Source organism: Salvelinus sp. IW2-2015, linkage group LG8 (assembly GCF_002910315.2).
Source record: "Salvelinus sp. IW2-2015 linkage group LG8, ASM291031v2, whole genome shotgun sequence".
Lineage (NCBI taxonomy): Eukaryota > Metazoa > Chordata > Actinopteri > Salmoniformes > Salmonidae > Salvelinus > Salvelinus sp. IW2-2015.
This window is the reverse complement of record NC_036848.1, coordinates 10,984,643-10,994,916: the sequence shown is the minus strand read 5'-3', so window position 1 is coordinate 10,994,916 and position 10,274 is coordinate 10,984,643. Positions and strand designations below refer to the sequence as shown.

General features: G+C 42.6%; 2 pseudogenes; both read left to right on the top strand.

Annotated features, from left to right (window-relative positions):
• Positions 1 to 426: 426 nt before the first annotated feature.
• LOC111967139 (protocadherin alpha-8-like) lies at positions 427 to 3,221 on the top strand (annotated as a pseudogene).
• A 4,694-nt stretch (positions 3,222 to 7,915) lies between these two features.
• LOC111967138 (protocadherin alpha-3-like) overlaps positions 7,916 to 10,274 on the top strand; it is a 9,655-nt pseudogene continuing 7,296 nt past the window's right edge.

Sequence of the window (10,274 nt, the reverse complement as noted above, 5' to 3'; positions counted from 1 at the left end):
CACACACACACACACACCAAACACACACACACACAACCCCACATTGATATATGTTTTTCCCAGCAACCTGACTGAGTTTTTAACTGCATAGGCTGCCAGTGCTGTCCATGGTGCTGAAAGCTAGAACTACATTTTGCCTACAAGATACACCCCATTTTCAGAAATTCACGTTCAGTGTTGTTAAGGGTTTAGATTTGATTATTGGATTTGTGCTATCTGGTGGAACATGCATAATACACCGTATATGCTGGTTTTGCAGGCAATTGCATTTCTATGCTGCATGATTGGAGTATGTCTCATTTTTCACCACTTGGCGTCACTGTTGACCGTTAGTGTGAGAAATGGTCTCGGGCGTTAAGAGGCCCATCCCGCCTTCACTGGGTGAGGACATGTCTTGCTGCATTGTTACAAAGAGACGCAGGACGAGAGAGCGAACAGTCGGCATCTAGATCAGTCTGTTTCTACCTTCTACAATTGCATCCGAATTTGACAAATAACTTCTTCAAAATCTTGATTGTTTTAAATGTAATTTCATCTCTTCGGATCTATACGTGGCTCACGTTCGATGGAATMATGTTTTTACCGAAKAGAAGGAGCTCTGTTGTGACGTATGTAGTGCTTGTGCTGCTGGAGTGTTCCCGGGAAGCGGTGTCTGGGCAGCTCTCCTACTCCGTCTCAGAGGAGGTCAACCCGGGGACTTCTGTGGGAAATATCGCTAAGGATCTAAACCTCAATGTTCTCGATTTGGAGTCGCGTATGTTTCAGATTGTCACCGGGTCCAAGAGAAAGTATTTCGAGGTAAATCTAAAYACTGGTGTTCTCTATGTGAATGAGAGAATAGACAGAGAYGAGCTCTGTGTGAAGGCTCCGAAATGTACCGTCAGTGTAGAGGCCGTTATAAACAGTCCGTTGAAGCTTTACCGTTTAGAAATCACTATTTTAGATGTTAATGATAATGCTCCGTCGTTTATTGAAAAATCACAAAGTATCAATATAGCAGAGAATATTTTACCTGGCTTGAGATTCGCCCTAGCAGAGGCAAATGATGCGGATGTGGGTAAGAATACTGTTAGTACATACATGCTTAGCCCTAATGAATACTTCGCTCTTGATATACACAAAGGAGGAGAAAGTGTGTCTGCTGACTTAGTGCTGCAGAAAGCTTTAGACCGAGAGAAACAGTCTGTTATAAAGCTCACACTGACCGTCATTGATGGTGGCAACCCACCGAGGTCGGCCACATCAGAGATTGTAGTTAATGTTTTGGACATCAATGATAACGCTCCGGTTTTTAGTATCTCGTTGTATAAGACTCGACTTTTCGAGAACGTGGCAATAGGGACAACAGTAATCATTCTGAATGCGTCTGATGTCGATGAAGGCATGAACAGTGAAATGGTGTATTCGCTCAGAAGTAAAGGCCAAGATCATATATTAGATAGATTTCAAATCGATTCTAAAACGGGAACAATAACAGTTAAAGGGCATATAGATTTCGAAGAAAGTCCTGCCTTTGAGATCCGTGCAGAAGTGAGTGACAGAGGCCAGCCCCCGATGGCAGCTCACTGTAAAGTGTTGGTAGAGGTGGTGGACCTCAACGACAATGCCCCTGAGCTCACTGTGACGTCACTCTTAGACACAGTGAACGAGAACGCCAAGATGGGCACTGCTATTGCTCTCGTGTCTGTCCTCGATAAAGATGGTGGCAAAAATGGAATAGTGAATTGTGATATTGTGAATAAAGTTCCATTTAAACTGGAGACAAACTATAAAAACTATTATTCGTTAGTGGTCGACGGGCCTCTTGACAGGGAGAGTGCTTCTCAGTATAATGTCARRATCACAGCTACGGATGAAGGGACCCCGCCTCTCTCCAGCACCAGCGTTATTACTGTACACGTTTCTGATGTGAATGACAACGCTCCTCGCTTCTCAGAACCCGTGGCTAATGTTTATGTGAAAGAGAACAGTCCGGTAGGAGACGTCATTTATACGATGTCTGCTTTTGACCCAGATTCAGATGAAAATGCAAAGATGACGTATTCGTTATTAAATACAAGTGTTCCAATATCATCATCTGTAAATATAAACTCGGATACTGGAGATATAATCAGTCTGCAGTCTTTTAACTATGAGGAGATACAAACTTTCCAGTTTAAAGTTCAGGCCACAGACTCTGGTGTTCCTCCACTCAGCAGCAACGTGACTGTGAACGTTTTTATCCTGGATGAGAATGACAACAGTCCTGGGATTCTCGCGCCCTATTCTGAACACGGCTCCGTTAACGCTGAGAACGTTCCCTATTCTGCTGAAGCGGGCTACTTTGTGGCCAAGATCAGGGCTGTAGACGCCGACTCTGGCTACAATGCGCTGCTTTCTTATCACATCTTTGAGCCCAAGGGAACCAACCTCTTCCGAATCGGAACCAGCACCGGAACTGAGGACTAAGAGGAGAATGAGTGACAATGACCTGAAAACTCACCCGTTGGTCGTGTTGGTTTCTGATAACGGAGAACCCTCACTGTCAGCGACTGTGTCTATTGATGTAGTGGTGGTTGAAAGTACAGGTGAAATCCAGACTCAATTCAGAAATGTGCCGAGAAAGGAGGAGAACTTCTCTGATTTGAACCTGTATTTGTTGATCGCCATTGCCTCGGTGTCAGTGATATTTTTACTGAGCCTCATCAGTTTAATAGCWGTAAAATGCCACAGGACAGAGGACAGTTTCAGAAGGTACAGCGCCCCAGTGATCACCACACACCCTGACGGAAGCTGGTCTTACTCTAAATCTACTCAGCAGTATGACGTGTGTTACAGCTCAGACACACTGAAGAGTGACGTYGTGGTTTTCCCCGCTCCGTATCCACCTGCAGATGCAGAACTGATCAGTATTAACGGAAATGACACGTTTAACAGGACTCAGACATTACCCAACAAAGAGGAGGTAAGAACTGTAGTTTTAACACAGCAATTCGTTTTCCTTCTATCCTTTCCTAAACATGTCTTTGTCGCTTTGTTTTGATTTTGACTGTTTTTGGTTAACTTTGTTATTTGCCTCATTATCTCATTTGAATGAACAGTGAAATTATAGACATATCACTGCCTATTTAAGATGTTAAACTTGCTTGCTATTTTACCACATTGAAGAGAAACTTGGACGCGCTGTCCATGGTGCTGAAACYATTCACCCTCTTTTGCAGGTTGTCGGAACTATAATTTAGCAGAAGAGCTGAGGGGTATCCTATGAAGCAAGCTAGATGTAATCTGGGTTTTCTAAAGCTAACCATATTCAGTAAGCTTCACATTCCCGCTCAGGCTTCATCCGTACTAAAACGGTGGATATTGCTGTTCTGCCTGCCGCTAATTGTAGCAGGCTTGTAACTGCGCGTGCATATCGCACAAGGCTAATCGAACGCAGAACTCTTCATTGAGACAATGGTGAAACATCAATTTGCCTTGATGACAGCTTTGCACACTCTTGGCATTCTCTCAACCAGCTTCATGAGGTAGTCACCTGGAATGCATTTCAATTAACAGGTGTTCCTTGTTAAAAGTTAATTTGTGGAATTTCTTTCCTTCTTAATGCGTTTGAGCCAATCAGTTGTGTTGTGACAACAAAAGATAGCCCTATTTGGTAAAAGACCAAGTTCATATTATGCCAAGAACAGCTCAACTAAGCAAAGATAAACGACAGTCCATCAATTACTTTAAGACATGAAGGTCAGTCAATGCTTAATATAAACAAACAAAAAACATATATWTTTTTTTACACCATTTTCGTGGTATCCAATTGGTAGTTAGTCTTTTCTCATCYCAGCAACTCCCGTACATACTCGAGAGAGGCAAAGGTCGAGAGTCGTGCGTCCTCCGATACACAACCCAACCAAGCCACACTGCTTCTTGACACAATGCCCACTTAGCTRGGATGCCAGCCACACCAATGTGTCGGAGGAAACACCGTACACCTGGGGACCGTGTCAGCATGCACTGTGCCCAGCACGCTACAGGAGTCCATAGTGCATGATAGGACAAACCCTCCCCTAACCCCGACGACACTAGGCCAATTGTGCACCGCCCCATGGGTCTCCCGGTCGCAGCCGGCTGCGACAGAGCCTGGACCCAAACCCAGAATCTCTAATGGCACAGCTAGCACTGCGATGCAGTGTCTTAGATGCCTGCACCACACGTGAGGCCAAATTTCAAAATCTTTGAAAGTTTATGCAAGTTCAGTTGCAAAAACCATCAAGCGCTATGATGAAACTGGCTCTCATGAGGCTCTTTCCCACAGGAAAGGAAGACCCAGAGTTACCTCTGCTGCAGAGGATAAGTTAATTAGAGTTAACTGTACCTCAGATATTGCAGCCCAAATAAATGCTTCACAGAGTTCAAGTAACAGACACATCTCAACATTACTGTTCAGAGGCGACTGAGTGAATTAAGCCTTCATGGTCGAATTGCTGCAAAGAAARCACTACTAAAGGACACCAATTAGAAAAAAAGACTTGCTTGGGCCAAGAAACACGAGCAATGAAAATTAGACAGGTGGAAATCTGTCCTTTGGTCTGATGAGTCTAGATTTGAAATTTTAGGTTCCAACCGCCGTGTCTTTGTGAGACACAGAGTAGGTGAATGGATGATCTCTGCATGTGTGGTTCCCACGGTGAAGCATGGAAGAGGAGGTGTGATGGTGTGGGGGAGCTTTGCTGGTGACACTGTCAGTGATTTATTTAGAATTCAAGGCAAACTTAAAACTTCTTACGGCTGAAATCCCGCTAACGGGATCGATATGACAACAGCCCGTGGAAGTGCAGTGCGCCAAATTAAAACAACAGAAATCTCATAATTCAAATTTCTCAAACATACAAGTATTAGACACCATTTTAAAGATAAAATTCTCGTTTATCCAACCACAGTGTCCGATTTCAAAAAAGCTTTTAGGCGAAAGCAGAACATATCATTATGTTAGGTCAGCAACTAGTCACAGAAAGCATACAGCAATTTTCCAYCCAAAGAGAGGAGTCACAAAAAGCAGAAATAGAGATAAAATGAATCACTAACCTTTGATATTTTTCATCAGATGACACTCCCGGGACAACATGTTACACAATACATGTATGTTTTGTTCGATCAAGTTCATATTTATATCCAAAAACCTCAGTTTATATTTGGCTTTGCCTCCAAAACATCCCGCGAATTTGCACGGAGCCACATCAATTTATAGAAATACTCAATAAAAACATTGATATAAAGATACAAGTGTTATTCACAGATTTAAATATATACTTCTCCTTAATGCAACCGCTGTGTCAGATTTCAAAAAAACTTTACGGAAAAAGCAAACCATGCAGTAATCTGAGTACGCGGCGCTCAGGACCAACACAACCCAAAAAGATATCTGCCATGTTGGAGTCAACATAAGTCCGAAATAGCATTATAAATATTCACTTACCTTTGATGATCTTCATCAGAATGCACTCCCAGGAATCCCAGTTCCACAATAAATGTTTGATTTGTTCCATAAGTCCATCATCCTATGTCCAAATAACTTATTTGGTTTGCGCGTTCAGTACACAATCTAAACTCAGACGCGCGGCAGGTCCAGCAAAAGTTCAGATGAAAAGTCATATTACAGTTCGTAGAAACATGTCAAACGAAGTATAGAATCAATCTTTAGGATGTTTTTAACATACATCTTCAATAATGTTTCAACCGGAGAATTCCTTTGTCTTTAGAAATGCAATGGAACGCAGCTAACTCTCACGGGTGCGTGCAAGAATGAGCTCATGGCACTCTGCCAGACCTCTGGTTGAAACAGCTCTCATTCTCTCCCCCTTCACAGTAGAAGCCTCAAACAAGGTTTTAAAGACTGTTGACATCTAGTGGAAGCCTTAGGAAGTGCAATCGGACCAAATTTACACTGTATCTTGGATAGGCAAAGAGTTGAAAAACTACAAACCTCAGATTTCCCTCTTCCTGGTTGGATTTTTTCTCAGGTTTTTGCCTGCCATTTGAGTTCTGTTATACTCACAGACATCATTCAAACAGTTTTAGTAACTTCAGAGTGTTTTCTATCAAAATCTACTGATAATATGCATATCTTAGCTTCTGGGCACGAGTAGCAGGCAGTTTACTCTGGGCACCTTATTCATCCAAGCTACTCAATACTGCCCCCCAGCCATAAGAGGTTTTAACCAGCATGGCTTCCACAGCATTCTGCAGCAATACGCCATCCCATCTGGTTTGTGCTTAGTGGGACTATAATTTGTTATTCAACAGGACAATGACCCAAAACCCAACTCCAGGCTGTGTAAGGGTTATTTGACCTAGGAGAGTGATGGAGTGCTGCATCAGATGACCTGGCCTCCACAATCACCCAAACTCAATTGAATTGAGATGGTTTGGGATGAGTTGGACCGCAGAGTGAAGGAAAAGCAGCCAACAAGTGCTCAGCATATGTGGGAACTCCTTCAGGACTGTTGGAAAGCATTCCTCATGAAGCTGGTTGAGAGAATGCTATGAGTGAGGAAAGCTGTCATCAAGGCGAAGTGTGGCTACTTTGAAGAAACAAAAATGTKAAATATATTTTGATTTGATGAACACTTTTTTGGTACTTCATGATTCCATATGTTTCATTTCATATGTTTGATGTCTTCACTATTATTCTACAATGTAGAAAATAGTCAAAATTAAGAAAAATCCTTGAATGAGTAGGTGTGTCCAAACTTTTGACTGGTACTGTASTTCTATTACTTTTTACAACTGGTACCGGGGACCTTAAGACGAGTATTGTGAGGCCTATGGTTGTCCTAGAGCAAAATAACCGACATGTAGTGTTCATGAGTCTCACCTTTGCATAGAGGAGTATGTTAGTTTGTAGCCCAAATAGTTCAGACGCTACAGACAGAAGTTGGCAGATCGGCTATACCGACTTCAGACTAGTCTCCTACACTTGTGGAGGACATAGAGCATCACCATGTTCGTGAGAGTTTCWTCTTTCCATAGATGGGTCATAATAGTTTTTAGGCCAAACTGTTCGGACGCTACAGACGATTTTGTGAGAAGACCAATTTTCCTGGTGTCTCATGGTGACAATCTCAAAGTCAATTCCTGTAAATATGTACAAAAAAGTATTTTAGCAGATTTAGTGTCGAACAAAATGCATTGCACCAAAAACTTTCAAAGATTGAACTGAAGTTTGCCCCAAAAAATYGATTTTTCTATGAATGAAGTCGCACAAAAATGTGTATTTTATTACGAATTAAGTCTCACAAAATGTGTGTCTTTTCACACGAATTAAGCCACACAAAAACGCACGAAATCTGCTGAAATACTTTTTGTATATATTTGAAGAATCTCAAAGCGCTTCAAAAGCAAAAAACAATCAAGCAATTCAACATCATGAGTAGCCTAGCCATAGCTAGGTCAACCAATAGAGGCCAAGTATTTGAGTGCATGCATCCTCCAAATATGGAGAGGGACAGTTCATGGCTTGATCAGGGGAAAGTGGCCAGGGAGATGGTTGATGATCAGTCTAGTTACGATCTTGTAGAGGGCTGCTCTGCGAACCAGCCSGAGTCGTGTTGCTACTGGWCTTCTCCTTCACAATGAGTAATGTAATGAKATGGTTGGATGGAACGTGGTTAGTGTGCGTGAAGTTTAAAATCCATTATGTCATTACTAAATGTGTAAAGTTATATATTTTAACATTACTATTTTTTAACACAGAAAAAAATACATTTGGTTAATAAAATATTTAATACGTTGTCTTCCTCAAAGAAGGGGATGATGACGCAATCTTTGCCAGAGCGGGAATCTGATTTAATGGTCCTTGACTCGCGGCTCAGTCATTGTGGAGTTAGCCGTTAGTTAGCCTGCCCCGGAGCACGTTAGTTCTGAATAATTCGTTGCCATATAAATGTACCTGGRTAAAAGGTGAGCCACATTCGGATGACCGGCTATCCCAAATTTAACTCACAGTTGACCAAAGTTACCTTGCCAACTCCTCAAACCTGCTTCGTAAAATACCCCTCTTAACTTGGTTTCGTCTCGTTATTTTCAGTAAATCTTGCAATACAATTAGGCTATATTGGTCCCKTAATGCTTCTTTGTGTATGGATGTCATTGAATAATGTGGCTTTCTAATGTGGTGTACGCTTAAATATTACCACGTAGCGTCACTGTTGACCATGGCATTGAGATATTMCATTCTAGTTTCGAGTCCCCTCCCAGTTTCACAGGGTGAGGAGATTTCACGGGGCTTTGTTACAAAAAGAAGCAAGACGAGAGAGACGGTGGTTGGAGGCCAAAACATTTACCATGTTGTAATTCAGCTGGATWTGAGACATATTTTTTGTGCTTTGATTTTTTTGCTGATATTTCTATTGTTGGATCAATGCTCGGCACACGTTCGATGGAATGATGTTTTTACCGAACAGAAGGAGCTCTGTTGTGACGTATGTAGTGCTTGTGCTGCTGGAGTGTTCCCGGGAAGCGGTGTCTGGGCAGCTCTCCTAACTCCGTCTCAGAGGAGGTAACCCGGGGACTTCTGTGGGAATATTCGCTAAGGATCTAAACCTCAATGTCCTGGATTTGGAGTCGCGTATGTTTCAGATTGTCACCGGGTCCAAGAGAAAGTATTTCGAGGTAAATCTAAGAACTGGTGTTCTCTATGTGAATGAGAGAATAGACAAGAAGAGCTCTGTGTGAAGGCTAAATGTACCGTCAGTGTAGAGGCCGTTATAAACAGTCCGTTGAAGCTTTACCGTTTAGAAATCACTATTTTAGATGTTAATGATAATGCTCCGTCTTTTGCAGAAAAATCACAAAGTATGGACATTGCTGAGAGTACATTACCGGGAGCGAAATTCTCTCTTTTAGAAGCGTCTGATGTCGATGTTGGAAAGAATACTGTTAGCACATACAAGCTTAGTCCTAATGAATATTTCTCTCTTGATATTCACAAAGGAGGAGAGCGTGTGTCTGCTGAGTTAGTGCTGCAGAAAGCTTTAGACCGAGAGAAACAGCCCGTTATTCAGCTCACACTGACCGCTGTTGATGGAGGAAATCCATCGAAGTCTGACACGTCAGAAATAAAAATAAATGTTTTAGATAWTAATGATAACCGTCCCYTATTCAGTAGCTCTTTGTATAAGACTCGTGTTTTCGAGAACGTGCCCATAGGAACAACAGTAATAAATGTGAATGCAAAGGATATCGATGAGGGGACAAACAGTGAAATAGTGTACTCCCTTAGAACTAAAGGTCAAGATCATGTATTAGATAGTTTTCAAATCGATTCTAAAACGGGAACAATCACAGTTAAAGGCACGGTTGATTTTGAGGAAAGTCCTGCTTTTGAGATTCATGCGCAGGCGAGTGACAGAGGCCAGCCCCCGATGGCAGCTCACTGTAAAGTGTTGGTAGAGGTGGTGGACCTCAACGACAATGCCCCTGAGCTCACTGTGACTTCACTCTTAGACACAGTGAAGGAGAACGCCAAGATGGGCACTGCTATTGCTCTCGTGTCCGTCCTCGATAAAGATGGTGGCAAAAATGGGGCGGTTCAATGTGAGGTCAAGAATAAGGTCCCTTTTAAATTAGAGACAAACTACAAAAACTATTATTCGTTAGTGGTCGATGGGCCTCTTGACAGAGAAAGCGCTTCTCAGTACAATGTCACCATCACAGCTACGGATGAAGGGACCCCGCCTCTCTCCAGCACCAGCGTTATTACTGTACACGTTTCTGATGTGAATGACAACGCTCCGCCTCGTTTCTCAAACCGTGCTAATGTTTAGGTGAAAGAGAACGTCCGGTAGATGTCATTAAAACCGTGTCTGCACTTGATTCTGACGTCAATGAAAATGGCCAAGTGACCTACTCTATAATTAGAGAGTAACAGCAAATTACACACTCTGTCTACAATGGTTAATATAAACTCGGATACTGGAGATATAATCAGTCTGCAGTCTTTTAACTATGAGGAGATACAAACTTTCCAGTTCAAAGTTCAGGCCACAGACTCTGGTGTTCCTCCACTCAGCAGCAACGTGACTGTGAACGTTTTTATCCTGGATGAGAATGACAACAGTCCTGGGATTCGCTCCCTATTCTGAACACGGCTCCGTTAACGCTGAGAACGTTCCCTATTCTGCTGAAGCGGGCTACTGTGGCCAAGATCAGGGCTGTAGACGCCGACTCTGGCTACAATGCGCTGCTTTCTATCACATCTCTGAGCCCAAGGGAACCAACCTCTCCGAATCGGAACCAAGCAC